Raw genomic sequence first — 17,488 nt, forward strand, 5'->3', positions numbered from 1 at the left:
GCACCCCGCCCCGAGCCGCGCCGCGCCTCCCGCCGCTGCGAGCCGCCACCGACAAGCCCCACCGCCGCACCCCGCCGCCCCGCCGCCCAAGCCCTCGCCGGAGGTAGCCGCCGGTTCCAACCGCCGGTTTTTCTAAAAAAATGTTCAGTTTTATTTTTTTTTCAAAACCCTAGTTTTCGTTTTTTTAAATAGATCGGTTTTTCTCCGGTTTATTTTTTTAGCGAGTGTTCGCTCGTTCGTTCGTTTTAACGAACGCGTTCTTTGTTTAGATCCAGATAACGAACGTTTAATCTGATGGTCATTTTTCTTTTTCTCGGATTTATTCCGCGATTTTTCTGATCGCGATTTCTGATCCGATCTTAATTTCTGTTTATCTTTTCGCTCGTTTAACGGAATCAGGCGATTCAAGTGCCTGGAGTTTCGTCTCGAAACCCTCTTTCCGGTTAATCAACTCAAACAAGTTTTTGTTACTGTAAAATTTGACTTAAGTTCAGATTAGTAAACGAAGTGGTTTTCTTTCTCCGTTTAACTTTCGTTGCTTTGTTTGATTTGATTCTTTTTGCGTACCGGAGTTCTTAAGTTGAACTTTCTGGTCAACCTCTCTTATTTGAGTTTTGCTTGTGCATCATTGCTTGTTACTTATGTATGTTATTGTTTGCTTGCGATAGAATTCCCGGAGTGCGAAGCATGTTACTACGAGTCTCTAGGATTCGTGGATCGTCAGCAAGGCAAGTAACACTTTGATCATATCCCATTATTACCCAGTTTTTATGCATTAGTTCCAATCCTCAAACATTGCATGATTAGGATGTCATTAACTTGTGGGTTGGGAAGTAGTTGCTGAGGTAGAACCTATTGCCCTGTTATATTCAAACCCTTGGGAGTTACTTCTACATATTGCTTATATTACTATGCTATGCTCGTAGACGTGGTTTGGGTTTGAGTGAAATTCATGACAGACGTGAGATTGTTAATTAATGGTTCAACCTAAGGTGGAAACTTAAACAAACAACTGGGTGGATTGAGGCACCTGGGGAACCCAGTGTTGTCTATATTTTTTTTGGAAATCCCGGGGTACCTGTGTGATCTTCCTATGGTCCGCCACCCAGGCTCAAAGGGAACTGAGATGATTCATGCTAGAAACTTCCGTGTGCAGCCACAAGCTATTATGGGCTCTTACATAGTTGAGTAAGTTACGTGAATCTCTTGAAGAGGTAGATCAGCAGGTAGTGGGATTTGTTGGTTTGGTATGGTCTACCTGGAGTAGAGAGTTAACGTTTCTGAAAGACTGTGTCTCAGTCATCCGCTTCTCAAACACCATGTAGTGCGAGAAATCTAACGGAGGCGATCGAGTCTTGTGGGGAAAAGTGCGCAAACCTCTGCAGAGTGTACAACCTAATCATGGTTAGCCGTGTCCCCGGTTATGGACAATTCTTGAGTATCTAGTACTTGGGTTATCACATGTATCTCACCATGTTTAATTAATACTGTTGGGTTGTTAATCACTTTAATTGGGATTGAGTTGGGGGTACCTTCTCAATGATGTTTCAACCACCATGATAGTTAAATAAAAATCTATTCCTTTGTTGTAGGGAAAAATTGGCTTTTCATAAAAACTATAATCATAGAGCTTTCCACCAGCCATATATGCATGTAGTGATAGCATTATTCTGTTTCTGCTCTACTGTGTTATATTGCCAGCATATTCCATGTGCTGACCCATTTTCAGGTTGCAACGTATTATATTGCAGACTTTTCAGACGAGGAGTAAGGTTCGTTAGGTCATTGCCGTGCAGCTCAGCTATGCCGTTGGAGTTGATGGACTCACCTTATCTTCCAAGCCTTCCGTTGCTATCGCATTAGATGGCCTTAAGCCATATTATTGTAATAAGTTCTCTTTTAGACTTTTCGATGTAATAAGTGTGTGATTGCTACTCTCTTATAAATCCTCGAGTACTGTGTGTGTCAGCATTACCGATCCAGGGATGACACTGAAGCACAGAGACTTGACCATCTGAGGTCGGGTCGCTACAAGATGGTATCAGAGAACACGCTGAGTGTAGGACACGACCACTAAGATAAACCCTAGGTCACACTTCTCTTCTCATTTCTGACTCCTCTCCATTTTCTACTCTTTAGGATGACGGAGATGAAGAACAAGTTTGCATAACCGGATGAAGACACACCTTTTGGACGCCACTTGAAGGAAGTCACTAGGTACTTGAACGTTGGAATACCAAGCTTCACCGGGACGTACAACGCCACTTTACCTGAAGAGGAGCGCTGGATGATTCAAGTACAAATTCCAAGAAGGACGTTCTCGCCAACTTCTAAACCCATAGAATTTTCCTTCGACGCACCAACCTGGAGTTTAGGAAAGAGTATGGCAGCTCACATCACCATGGGACGCATTGGAGAAGTTTACAACAGGGAGCTTAAGGACACTATTTACCAAATATGTGGGCGCCGAGACGAGCAATGGGAAGTAATCAGCACTAAGAAGGATAGATCCATTGCAGCTTTCATCCAGGAGTTAAACCAGCACATTCGACGTCAGGAGAACCAGATGTGTGCGGACATGATGGACTTGAAGAAGGCGAAGACTAGGATCATCGAGCTGGAGGAATAACTCAAGTTTACCCGCGATAGATATGAGGAGGAAATCAAGACACTACTGGAGAAGAATGACGACTTAGTCAAGAAGATCGGAGTATTCATGGGAGGACCAGCACCAATAGAAGAAGAAGAAGAACCCAAGGAAATACGCCCTGAGGACTACATCATCATCGACGACACCGACTCCGACCCTAGTGATGATGACTTTGAAGACGAAGCTGGAGCAGACATCATGGAGTCTTCCACCGATCAAAATTTCTAAATGACCACCAACTATTAGTAGTGTTTTCCCCATGTATATAGTAGTAGTGAGCACTTTTGCGATAGTTCTAGACCGTTTGTATGCCCTTGCTTGATTGATTAAGTGAAATGATTGTGTTTGTCTCATGTGCATATGGGTAGTGTTTTCTCATTAGACCTCTTCTATTCTAAATCTCTTCCATCTAAACCCATCAGATGTCTCCGAGACGTGACACCGGTTTTGCCTTCCCGCCAGAGCTCACCCACTTGATCCAGTAGCAGAATACCTTGATGCAATTGCTAGTTCAGAACCAAGGCAACAACAACAACAACAACAACAACCCACCGCCAGTGGACAACCTAGCCCGTTTTCTAAGGTTAAAGCCACCGGTGTTTTCTAGTAGCACCGAGCCTATAGTTGCTGATGATTGGCTACGCCGTATTGGAAGGGAGTTGACCACCGCAGGTTGCATAGATGCTGAGAAGGTGCGCTTTGCCGCACATCAATTGGATGGACCAGTAGCCTCATGGTGGGAGAATTACACAGTCACTTTCCCTGTAGCCAATGTCATTTGGGACCAGTTTCAGCAAGCTTTCCGCACCGCCCATGTCTCAACTGGAGCTATGCAGATGAAGAAGCGGGAGTTTCGCAACCTACGCCAGGGGAACCGTACTGTGGCTCAGTACGTGGATGAGTTTAGCAAGTTATCACGCTATGCCCCTGATGATGTGGCCACAGATGCCGCGAAGCAGGAGAAGTTTATGGAAGGGCTGAATGATGAGATGAGCATGCAGTTGATGGTAGCAACCTTCAACAACTACCAGGAGTTGGTAGATAAGTCTCTTATGATTGAAGGGAAACAACAGCAGATTGAGAGCCGCAAGAGAAAGTATGGACAAGGAAAGTATAACTCAGGAGCTCAGCAAAAGCCTCGCCTAACCCCGAACCCGGGAGGACTTGTTCATAACCATGGAGGTCACAACAACACTGGAGGAGGATCACATAACCACAGTGGTGCTAAGAATGGGAATGGGAATGGAGCTAACAACAATCAGAACCGCTCCAACCCGTCCACTCCCGCCAAAAGAGACTTAAGTCAGGTTACCTATTTTAAGTGCGGAAAGACAGGGCACTATGCCAATGATTGCCCCGAAGGAAGGAATGGAAACGGAAATGGAAGCGCTGGGAAGAACCCCAATCCATTCAACAAAGGATAAGTGAACCACGTTAACGTGGAGGAGGTTGAAGAGCAGCCGGACGCGGTAATAGGTAAGTTTTTGGTTAAGTCATTTACCACTCTTGTTCTTTTCGATACTGGTGCATCGCATTCATACATATCAAGGGGATTCGTGGATAAGTTTAAACTACCAACCCAAACCCTTAGGACCCCTCTTTTAGTGAGTTCACCCGGAGCAGAATATATGGCTAGCCGATGGTGTGACCAGATACCCTTAACCATTGGCACACATGTGTTTCCGTCCGACCTAATTATCTTGGAGTCGCAAGGATTGGATGTGATATTGGGTATGGACTGGATGTCAAAGTATGGAGGAAGCATTGACTGTGCGAGTAAGTCGATTTATCTCACCACCCCGGAGGGAAAAAGGATTAAGTATGTGTCTAGGCATGTGCCTAAAAGGAGCCAAGTGAATGCCCTTACAGGAGTTGTTCAGGGGGAAGTGCCGGTAGTAAAGGATTACCCGGATGTTTTCCCAGAGGAGTTACCAGGCATGCCACCGGGCAGAGATATTGAGTTTTTGATAGAGCTTTTACCAGGAATAGGACCAATATCCAAGAGACCCTATTAGATGCCCGCGAATGATCTGGAGAAAATTAAGAAATAGATCAAGGAGTTATTGGAGAAAGGATACATCCGAAGGAGTTCATCACCTTGGGGAGCCCTAGTACTTTTCGTTGAGAAGAAAGATAAATCCCTAAGGATGGTTGTTGATTATCGAGCCTTGAATGAAGTGACGATAAAGAACAAGTACCCACTGCCGATGATCAACGATCTATTTGATCAGTTGCAAGGAGCTAAAGTGTTCTCAAAGATCGATTTACGATCAGGGTATCATCAGTTGAAGATACGAGAGAAGGACATACCAAAGACGGCGTTCACAACACGATATGGATTATACGAGTACATGGTCATGTCGTTTGGACTGACTAACGCCCCTGCCTATTTCATGAGCATGATGAACAAGGTGTTCATGGAGTATTTGGACAAGTTTGTTGTGGTGTTTATTGATGATATCATGGTATACTCGAAGAACGAGGAGGAGCACAAAGAGCATTTGCGTTTAGTTCTCGAGAAGCTCAGGGAACACCAGTTGTATGCTAAGTTTAGCAAATGCGAGTTTTGGCTGAAGGAAGTCGGATTCCTTGGACATGTTATATAGCAGTAGACCCCAGCAAGGTTCAGTCAGTCACTGAATGGTTGGCCCCCACCTCAGTTAGCGAGATCCGCAGTTTTCTTGGACTCGCAGGATACTACTGGAGATTCATTGAGATTTTTTCCAAGATTGCAAAACCAATGACTGAACTGTTGAAGAAGGATACCAAGTTTAAATGGACAGAAGATTGTGAAGCAAGTTTCCAGGAGTTGAAGAAACATTTGACTACAGCCCCAGTGCTAGTATTGCGAGATATACATAAGGAATTCCAAGTGTATTGCGACGCCTCTCGCTTAGGACTTGGATGTGTGCTTATGCAGGACGAAAGAGTTGTTTCGTATGCCTCACGACAACTAAAACCTCATGAGTTGAATTATGCTACGCATGATTTGGGGCTAGCAGCCGTTGTGCATGCGTTGAAGACTTGCAGACATTACCTTATTGGAAACCGTTGTGATGTGTACACGGATCACAAGAGTTTGAAGTACATCTTCACCGAGATGGAGCTGAACCTTAGGCAGAGGAGATGGTTGGAGCTTATAAAGGATCATGACATGAAGCTACACTATCATCCAGGAAAGGCCAATGTCGTAGCAAACGCATTGAGTCGGAAGAGTTATGCTAATATCCTTGAAAGTAAAGGACTGTCGAAGGAATTAGCAATGGACATCATGGAACTTCGATTAGAGATTGTACCTAGAAGGTTCATTGCCACAATGGAGGTTCAGTCGACATTGCTGGACAAGATTCGGGAAGCTCAGAAAGATGATAAAGAGATTGCCGAGATAAAGGAGAAGATGGGCAAAATAAAGGCCAAAGGTTTTTGTGAGGATGAGCACGATACCCTATGGTTTGAGGACCGAATTTATGTGCCCAATAATCAGGAGATCAGAAAGTTAATACTTCAAGAGGTGCATGACTCACCATACTCAATACACCCCGGAAACACCAAGATGTATTTGGATTTGAAGGAACGTTTCTGGTGGACTGGTATGAAAAAGGATATTGCCGGGTATGTAGCTTTATGTGATGTATGTCAGAGAGTTAAGGCAGAACATCAGAAGCCAGCAGGACTGTTACAGCCTATGCCGATACCCGAATGGAAGTGGGATGAACTTGGCATGGACTTTATCACCGGATTACCCAGGACTAAAGCAGTATATGATTCCATATGGGTAGTAGTTGATCGTTTGACCAAAGTAGCTCACTTCATCCCAGTGAAAACCACCTATACAAGTGCAAAGTTGGCCAAGATCTATATGTCCAGGATCGTATGTCTGCATGGAGTTCCGAGGACCATCGTATCGGATCGAGGAACACAGTTTACTTCAAAGTTTTGGCATCAATTACACCAGACTTTGGGAACGAGATTGGAGTTCAGTACAGCGTTTCACCCGCAGACAGATGGACAGACTGAGAGAGTAAATCAAATTTTGGAGGACATGTTGAGAGCTTGTGCGCTAGATTATGGATCTAGTTGGGATGACAATTTGCCGTATGCAGAGTTCTCATACAACAATAGCTACCAAGCCAGTTTGAAGATGGCACCATTTGAAGCCCTGTATGGACGCAGGTGCAGAACACCGTTGATGTGGGATGAGGTAGGAGACCGACAGTTGTTTGGACCAGACTTGATTAAAGAATCTGAGGAGAAGGTAAAACTGATCCGAGACCGACTGAAGATTGCTCAGTCCAGGCAGAAGAGTTATGCAGACTCAAAAGGCAAGGAGGTAACCTATGAAATTGGAGACAGAGCATATCTGCGAGTATCGCCCTTGTGAGGAGTGAAACATTTTGGAGTTAAGGGAAAGTTAGCCCCGAGATTTGTAGGACCGTATCGCATTTTGGAACGGATGGGAGAAGTTGCCTACAAGTTGGAGTTACCTGAGGGATTGTCAGGAGTCCATGATGTGTTCCACGTTTCACGGCTGAAGAAGTGTCATGTTGAGATGGCTGATATACCATTAAGAGATACAGTACCCTTGGAGGCGATTCAGTTGGACAGTGATTTGACTTACGAGGAGAAGCCAGTTAAGATTCTTGAGTTTGCCAGCAGAGTCACCCGCAGTAAGGTTATCAAGTTTTGCAAAGTTCAGTGGAGCCACCATACCGAGGATGAAGCCACCTGGGAACGAGAGGATGATCTCCGCAAGGACCACCCATACCTATTTTCTAGCCAACCCGAATTTCGAGGGCGAGATTCATCTTAAGGGGGGTAGGTTTGTAACTTCCCAAATTTTCAATTTGGAATGTTATACATAGATCATCCATGCATATCATGATTTGTTGCATTTCCGTTCCGCAATCCTCGAAATCCTAAGCAACTCAAGGACCCACGGAGAGAGAGTTGGGGATTTTCCGGTGTTCATATTTCATTTTTATCAAATAATGAAACGAGGATTTTGATTTTTTATAATTTTTCTCTCCGAAAAAAATATTTCATATTAAATCAAATGAGTGGAGATAATAGGACTTCTCCAAAATAATTGAAATATTGGAGGAAAAATATTAAAATCATTTATTGGATTTTATTCGGATTTTGTTTGCATTAGAAAAATTGCACGTTTTAAAAATTGCATTTTAGGGCCAAGAAAATGTTCAACTCGTCCTAAATATTTTATTTAGATGGAGAAATTTTGTTTTGGCATTTTTGGGTTTTTATTTATCTTTTTTTAGGATTTTATTTCAGTCGGCGAAGTTTAAAAAAAAGGGGGGTTCCCGCGCCGACTGGGCCTAAGGCCCAGCCGCCGCCTCCTGCGCGCGCATGCACGCGCCGCCACCGACTCGGACGATAAGTCCGAGCCGGACTCCGTCGCTGCCGCCTTGCCCCCTCCTCCAAGCCGCCCCACCCCGCCCCCTTTATATACGCGCCGCCCGAGCCCCCACCGCCACCATCGCCACCTCCCGCACCACGCCTCGAGCCGCGCCGCGCCTCCCGCCGCCGCGAGCCGCCACCGCCCCGCCGCCCAAGCCCTCACCAGAGCCCCTCGTCTGAGGTAGCCGCCGGTTCCAACCGCCGGTTTTTCTAAAAAAAACCATTCAGTTTTATTTTTTTTCAAAACAATAGTTTTCGTTTTTTTAAATAGATCGGTTTTTCTCCGGTTTATTTTTTTAGCGAGTGTTCGCTCGTTCATTCGTTTTAACAAACGCGTTCTTCGTTTAGATCCAGATAATGAACGTTCGTTCGTTAATCTGATCGTCATTTTTCTTTTTTTCGGATTTATTCCGCGATTTCTGATCCGATCTTAATTTCTATTTATCTTTTCGCTCGTTTAACGGAATCAGGCGATTCAAGCGCCTGGAGTTTCGTCTCGAAACCCTCTTTCTGGTTAATCAACTCAAACAAGTTTTTGTTACTGTAAAATTTGACTTAAGTTCAGATTAGTAAACGAAGTGGTTTTCTTTCTCCGTTTAACTTTCGTTGCTTTGTTTGATTTGATTCTTTTTGCGTACCGGAGTTCTTAAGTTGAACTTTCTGGTCAACCTCTCTTATTTGAGTTTTGCTTGTGCATCATTGCTTGTTACTTATGTATGTTATTGTTTGCTTGCGATAGAATTCCCGGAGTGTGAAGCATGTTACTACGAGTCTCTAGGATTCGTGGATCGTCAGCAAGGCAAGTAACACTTTGATCATATCCCATTATTACCCAGTTTTTATGCATTAGTTCCAATCCTCAAACATTGCATGATTAGGATGTCATTAACTTGTGGGTTGGGAAGTAGTTGCTGAGGTAGAACCTATTGCCCTGTTATATTCAAACCCTTGGGAGTTACTTCTACATATTGCTTATATTACTATGCTATGCTCGTAGACGTGGTTTGGGTTTGAGTGAAATTCATGATAGACGTGAGATTGTTAATTAATGGTTCAACCTAAGGTGGAAACTTAAACAAACAACTGGGTGGATTGAGGCACCTGGGGAACCCAGTGTTGTCTATATTTTTTTTTGGAAATCCCGAGGTACCTGTGTGATCTTCCTATGGTCCACCACCCAGGCTCAAAGGGAACTGAAATGATTCATGCTAGAAACTTCCGTGTGCAGCCACAAGCTATTATGGGCTCTTACATAGTTGAGTAAGTTACGTGAATCTCTTGAAGAGGTAGATCAGCAGGTAGTGGGATTTGTTGGTTTGGTATGGTCTACCCAGAGTAGAGAGTTAACGTTTCTGAAAGACTGTGTCTCGGTCATCCGCTTCTCAAACACCATGTAGTGCGAGAAATCTAACAGAGGCAATCGAGTCTTGTGGGGAAAAGTGCGCAAACCTCTGCAGAGTGTACAACCTAATCATGGTTAGCCGTGTCCCCGGTTATGGACAATTCTTGAGTATCTAGTACTTGGGTTATCACATGTATCTCACCAGGTTTAATTAATACTATTGGGTTGTTAATCACTTTAATTGGGATTGAGTTGGGGGTACCTTCTCAATGATGTTTCAACCACCATGATAGTTAAATAAAAATCTATTCCTTTATTGTAGGGAAAAATTGGCTTTTCGCAAAAACTATAACCATAGAGCTTTGCACCAGCCATATATGCATGTAGTGATAGCATTATTCTGTTTCTGCTCTACTGTGTTATATTGCCAGCATATTCCATGTGCTGACCTGTTTTCGGGCTGCAACGTATTATGTTGCAGACTTTTCAGACGAGGAGTAAGGTTCGTTAGGTCATTGCCGTGCAGCTCAGCTATGCCGTTGGAGTTGATGGACTCACCTTATCTTCCAAGCCTTCCGCTGTTATCGCATTAGATGGCCTTAAGCCATATTATTGTAATAAATTCTCTTTTAGACTTTTCGATGTAATAAGTTTTTGATTGCTACTCTGTTATAAATCCTTGAGTACTGTGTGTGTCATCATTACCGATCCAGGGATGACACTGAAGCATAGAGACTTGACCATCTGAGGTCGGGTCGCCACAAATGTCGAAAACATAGAAAAGGGATCACAAAGTGAGGACGAAGACGAGGAGCCCCGGCAGCCGAACACTGGAGGGCAGAAGAAATTTCCCCCCGAGTCAAAATGGTGAACATGATATACGCTACACACATCCCCAAAAGGGAGCGTAAGCGAGCACTAAGGGACGTCTACGCGGTAGAGCCAGTCGCGCCAAAATTCAATTCGTGGTCGTCATTCCGCATTACCTTCAATCATCAAGATCACCCAACTAGTATCCTGCATGGCGGTTCAGCCGCACTAGTCCTCGACCCAATCATCGACGGATTTCACCTAACACGAGTCCTAATGGACGGTGGTAGCAGCCTCAACCTGCTCTATCGGGATACAGTGCGGAAGATGGGTATTAATCCATCACGAATCAAACCAACAAAGACTACCTTTAAAGGAGTCATACTAGGCATAGAGGCCCGATGTATGGGCTCAATCACGCTGGAGGTGGTCTTTGGTTCTCCGGACAAGTTCCGAAGCGAAGAGTTAATCTTCGATATCCTCCCCTTCCGCAGCGGCTACCATGCACTGCTTGGATGAACCGTGTTTGCTAGATTCAATGCAGTGCCACACTATGCTTATCTCAAGCTCAAGATGCCCGGTCCACGCGGCGTTGAACGCTCCCTCCGAACAGAGGAGCACACTGCCGCCCTAGCAGCAGAGGTACAAAGCGGCCTTCTCAAGCAGCATCATAGCCTAGCTGCCAAGCCACTGGACGTCATTAAAAGGGTCCGGACCACACTACAACAGGACAGCATGGCTCGTCAAGAGCTCGATTAGCAATTCGGCCTTTGTTCCAGTCCTGATGAGGTAGTGGCATTCATACCACGCGTCCATAACTACGCACTCAAAATTCCATGGGCATCGACGAAGGCACAAGCTATCCCGGGATCCAAGGTTCGGCTAGACCGATCCCAGACACACATATAACTTTACTATCTCCTTTTCCCTTGTTGCAGGTTTCTCCTATGGGGGCCTCCTTCAAACGGCTTGACTAATGACCCCGTCAAAGGACAAACACACCGGATTGACATGGAGCACATGCGTACATGGGAAGCCCTAGAGGCTAACCGTTTTCAGGACCCACGTGCAGCTCGCCTTCAGGTATGGCATGTAAAATAGATGGTTTCGTACTGCATCATTTTGTACCAATGTGCTTGGACACATTAACTCAACTATAATGGAAACAGTTCATGATCAAAGTTCAAGGGCTCCAGATCCTATCTCTGTTCTCCCTCTATTTTCCTTTATATTACTTATTTCCTAGCAACCGTACACTCTAGTATGGTTCATATTTGCCAGGGGCTCCCCATCGCCCCACCATATGGCAACAAAGTCCGAACAATCCTTAAAGATAAGTTCGGCACCCCGAATTTAGCATTATACGCATTGGCTCTAAATCATGTCTTTGGTCAATAGTTGGGTTGCCCCGCTCCTGTGCTTGCTACCCTATGTTTCGCTAAATCGGCTAGGGTAGTAAAGGGAGAACTACTGCGATTGTGCCCTGGCCTTGACCAGATGAGCACCTCAGTAGAGAAAGCCGAAAACTGACTGTCATGATATGGCGAGAACTGGTTAGCTATTCGAGGGTTACAAATCGTTGGAGATTTTTTCCGCATTATGTGAAAGATCGGCACTTCCCGATCACATGCTAACAGCACCCTGGCTTGAACCAAGGGCTACGCCCTGATGACCCACAAGTATAGGGGATCTATCGTAGTCCTTTCGATAAGTAAGAGTGTCAAACCCAACGAGGAGCAGAAGGAAATGATAAGCAGTTTTTAGCAAGGTATTCTCTGCAAGTACTGAAATAAGTGGTAACAGATAGTTTTGTGATAAGATAGATTGTAACGAGCAACAAGTAACAAAAGTAAATAAAGTGCAGCAAGGTGGCCCAATCCTTTTGTAGCAAAGGACAAGCTGGAACAAACTCTTGTAATAGGAAAAGCGCTCCCGAGGACACATGGGAATATCGTCAAGCTAGTTTTCATCACGTTCATATGATTCGCATTCGATAGTTTGATATTTTGATATGTGGGTGGACCGGTGCTTGGGTGATGTTCTTACTTGAACAAGCATCCCACTTATGATTAACCTCTATTGCAAGCATCTGCAACTACAACAAAAGTATTAAGGTAAACCTAACCATAGCATGAAACATATGGATCCAAATCAGCCCCTTATGAAGCAACGCATAAATTAGGGTTTAAGCTTCTGTCACTCTAGCAACCCATCATCTACTTATTACTTCCCAATGCCTTCCTCTAGGCCCAAATAATGGTGAAGTGTTATGTAGTCGACGTTCACATAACACCACTAGAGGCTAGACAACATACATCTTATCAAAATATCAAACGAATACCAAATTCACACGACTACTCATAGCAAGACTTCTCCCTTGTCCTCAGGAATGAACGTAATTACTCACAAAGCATATTCATGTTCATAATCAGAGGGGTAATAATATGCATATAGGATATGAACATATGATCTTCCACCAAATAAACCAACTAGCATCAACTACAAGGAGTAATCAACACTACTAGCAACCTACTAGCACCAATCCCGGACTTTGAGACAAGAATTGGATACAAGAGATGAACCAGGGTTTGGAGATGAGATGGTGCTGGTGAAGATGTTGATGAAGATTGCCCTCTCCCGATGAGAGGAGCGTTGGTGATGACGATGGTGATGATTCCCCCCTCCGGGAGGGAAGTTTCCCCGGCAGAATAGCTCTGCCGGAGCTCTAGATTGGATCCGCCAAGGTTCCGCCTCGTGGCGGCGGAGTCTCGTCCTGAAAAGTTCCTCCTTATTTTTTCTCATCGAAAGACCTCATATAGGAGAAGATAGGCGTCGGAGAGCCACCAGGGGGCCCACGAGGTAGGGGGCGCGCCCTAGGGGGGCGCCCCCCACCCTCGTGAGCAGGGTGTGGGCCCCCTGGCCTTCATCTTTGGCGTGGATTTTTCTTTATTTCTTTTAAGACGTTCCGTGGAGTTTCAAGACTTTTGGAGTTGCGCAGAATAGGTCTCTAATATTTGCTCCTTTTCCAGACCAGAATTCCAGCTGCTGGCATTCTCCCTCCTTATGTAAACCTTGTAAAATAAGAGAGAATAGTCATAAGTATTGTGACATAAAGTGAAATAACAGTCCATAATGCAATAAATATCGATATAAAAGCATGATGCAAAATGGACGTATCGCGCCCATGCTTTATTATAAAACTCCTATGGCTAAGTGAGGGCGTTTATGCTGTATAGTCTGATTGCCTTGTTTGTTGCGCTTGACAACTCCTTCAAGGACCATACAATTGGATCAAGATTGTCTAGATTCCATCCCGAACACCTCCGTACTACCTACGAGAGGGCAGAAGCCGACGACTGGCCAACCCTCATATTACATACAGCACGGCCACACAGGAGGAAACAATTAAATCATAACAAAATTACATCACAAAACATGCTTTGTTTTTCATAATACAGGGCAATGGCAACATGAATGCATTAATTCAAACACAATGTCCTGCGAACATTGTGCCGCCGCAAGGCGAGACCCCTCCAGGACATTCGCAAAATACCGTTCAGGTGTGCGGTGCTCCTTGCCCTCCGGTGGCCCTCTGATCACCTTGACGGCGTCCATCTTCGCCCACCACATCTTGCAACGGGCGAAGGCCATGTGTGCACCTTCAATGCAGGCCGAGCGCTTGACGACGTCCAGCCAAGGATAGGCGTTCACCATTCGGCTCACAAGCTTGAAGTAGCTGCTCGGCATAGCTTCGGCTGGCCATAGCCGGATTATCAAATCCTTCATGGCTAGTTCGGCCACCCTATGCAGCTCCACCAGCTGCTTCAGCTGATCGGTGAAGGACACGGGATGCTCCGGCGCCGCATATTGCGACCAGAACAGCTTCTCCGTAGAACCCTCTCCTTCGGCTCGATAGAACTCCATGGCGTCTGATACACTGCGTGGTAAATCCGCAAAAGCTCCTGGGGAACTCCGAACCCGGGTTAGTAAAAGGTACTGCTTCTCTACATACTTGCTTTGCATCTTAAATGCCTTACCCGTCGTGATCTTCTTGGCCTCCTGGATCTCCTGGAGGGCAGCCTGGGCCTCATTCCGTGCGGTCTCCGCGCTCTGACGAGCCTTGGTGATTTCGGCCCCTTGAACCGACGCATCATGCTCCAAGGCTTCGCATTTTTTCACCACATCCTAGAGCTCATGCTGGACTTCTTTGACCCGGGCCTTGAGCTTCTTACGGGCGGCTTGCTACTGGACAACCTTCTCCTCGGCCTCGACCTCGGTCGCGGCTCCTGCACATATTACGACACTATGATCAATATACAGCGCCTACTCCTTCCGAACACCCAGCAAGTCGTCACTCACCTTGCTTCTCCTGGAGCCGAACCTTAACCTCGGCGAGCTCGTTGTCGTCCACTCCAGCCTCTGCCTTAGTTCAGGGAGTTCGGCAGCATGCGAGGTTGCGGCCAACAGCGACGCCTTCTTATTCATACATATTACATTAGTCTCCTATAACAAAAGATTGATCCTCTGTCCGGTTCTTCTTGCCGAACACCGGAAAATGTCTCAGGGGCTACTGTCTACATAGGTTTTTTTCTCTTTCTTACCTCGAAACCCGTCAACAGGCTGCTGCAGGCTTCATTCAGTCCACTCTTGGCGGACTGTACCTTCTTGATCACCACACCCATAAGGACACAGTGTTCGTCCACGACGGAGGCGCCTCGAAGCGCCTCCATCAAGTTATTCGGCGCCCCTGGATGGACAGGGGCCACCGGTGGTAGCGGCTCACCCCCTCCTTCAAAGGGGGCTGCTCACCCGACTCCGGATCCATATGGGTCTCCAGAATCGTATTCGGCTGAGGGCCGAACTGAATGCGGCCCTCTTTGCCAATCTCCATGGGGATCGGTTCCCCCATGTGTCCGGCAGTGGAGGTCTCGCCTTGTGGCGTCTCCCAGACAGCATCCTGGGCTCCTCCACGGTTCGGAGCAGTCCACCGGGATAACAATTCGGTGTCGTCCCTGGCCCTGGGGGAATAGGCAGGCGGTGGCGACATTCTCTCCATCTCTGACGAAGCCAACGAACCTCCAGATGAGGATCGCTGGATAAGGTTGCGGGCCGGACTGCAATAGCACAATTAACTATGTCGAGATAAATGAAGAGAAAGGGCCAGATGCGTGCATGAGCAAGCCATGACACTTACAATGCGGCCTGGGGCTTAGTGCGGTGGGCGTCTTTCCGGACTGCTCTCAACGTCCCACGCGGTGTTGACCGCTGGGACGCTCTTCCCCTTCTTGGGCCTTTCCGCCTCCGGATGCGCCAAAGCCTCCCTCTTCTTCTTCCTCTCCTCAGGAGGAGGGTTGTTTTCCTCCTCCTCCTCCTCCTCCTCTTCCTTGCCATTGTCCTTAGGGACAGAGAATGAGCTACGTCATCTTCGAACGTCACGTCCGAAGTGCCCTTGTGACGGGGGTCACTCTTGGCCCCCTTGGCCTTCTTCTTGGCCTTCTTCTCCGGCGCCTTATAAGGCGCCGACACCAGCATCTTCACTAGACGCGGGATGCCCGGTTCTTCAGGTAGCGGAGCCGGACACTGGATCCGCTTCGCCCTCTCCATACAGCCCTGGAAATGCAATGATAAGCTCATATGTCATCCTTGAAATGATTAAGTTGGGGATACATCAAAAAATAACATACCTCGCTGGCAAGGTGTTTACAATCGTGACCACGGTCTGAATCCGTGGTCGGTGGTTTCTCGTTGCCCTTAAAGAGCAACTTCCATGCACCTTCGTGAGTAGTCTCGAAGAGCCTCACCAGGGTCTGATGCTTCTTCGGGTCGAAATCCCACAGAGGACGGCTTCGGCGCTGGCACGGAAGGATCCGACAAACTAGCATCACCTGGATCACATCAACGAGCTTGACTTTCTTGGTTACCATGCTTTGAATGCGCGTCTGCAACGCTATCACCTCATCAGGGGAACCCCAGTCCGGACTCTTCTCGACCCAGGAGGCGAGTCGCATGGGAGTGCCAGAGCGTAATTCGGCAGCTGCGGCCCAGGTGGTGCCGCGAGGTTCTGTGATGTAGAACCACTGCTTCTGCCACTCCTCTACCATGTCCACAAAAGTGCCTTTGGGCCATGAGACGTTGGACAGCTTTCTCACCATGGCTCCTCCGCACTCCACATGCTGGCCATCCACCACCTTCGGCTTTACGTTGAAGACTTGGAGCCACAGCCCGAAGTGGGGTTGGATGCAGAGGAAGGCCTCACACACGACGATAAACGCCAAGATGTTGAGGAAGGAATTTGGGGACAGATCATGGAAATCTATCCCGTAATAATACATCAGCCCGCGGATGAAAGGGTGGAGTGGAAACCCTAGCCCACGGAGGAAATGGGGGATGAACACTACCCTCTCGGTGTGCTTCGGCGTGGGGCTGACTTGTCCCTCGGTCGGCAGGCGGTGAGCTATCTCCTTCGCCAAATATCCGGCCGCCTGAAGTTTAGTAATGTCCTCCTCCTTGACGGAGGAGACCATCCACTTGCCCTGGCCTCCGGATCCGGACATGGTTGCTTGAGTGGAAAGGAGATGAGAACTTGGGCGCTGGAGCTCGAGATTGGAAAGGCGGAGACAAAGAGAGGGCATGAGAGAGGAAGAGGGAATCCTTATCCCCTTATAAAGGCAACGAATATTAAATGCCTCCTCACTCGCCTAAAGATTCGCCTATTCCCAAGGGCTATGTAAACGGCACGGTTGGGTTACCCATGCCCGCATTAATGAGAATCCCGTGATAAGGGGACACGATCTCTACTTTGACAAGACGTGCCAATAGCAACCGCATCTCGGGGCGTGGGGCGTCCAAACATGAAAGCGGTTTGGAATTATGGATGGTCCGGATATTATCATCGCATCTGAAGACTATCTTGAAGTTTGGATAGAGGGGAACCCGCCTTGCAATGCCGAAGACAATCCGCGTGCCGGACTCCTCATAACTGAAGCCAGGTTTAGGTGCTACTGAGGGAGTCCTGGACTAAGGGGTCCTCGGGCATCCGTCCTGTTATCCATGGGCCAGACTGATGGGTTGTGAAGACATGAAGGCCGAAGACTATACATGTGTCTGGATTGGACTCTCCTTGGCGTGGAAGGCAAGCTTGGCGACCAACTATGAAGATTCCTTCTGATGTAACTGACTCTATGTAAACCCTAGATCCCCTCGGTGTCTATATAAACCGAAGGGGTTAGTCCGAAAAGTATATACTCATTACCGTAGTCATACAGGCTAGG

The sequence above is a fragment of the Triticum aestivum genome, chromosome 3A (genome assembly GCF_018294505.1).
Source record: "Triticum aestivum cultivar Chinese Spring chromosome 3A, IWGSC CS RefSeq v2.1, whole genome shotgun sequence".
NCBI classification, from domain to species: Eukaryota; Viridiplantae; Streptophyta; class Magnoliopsida; order Poales; family Poaceae; genus Triticum; species Triticum aestivum.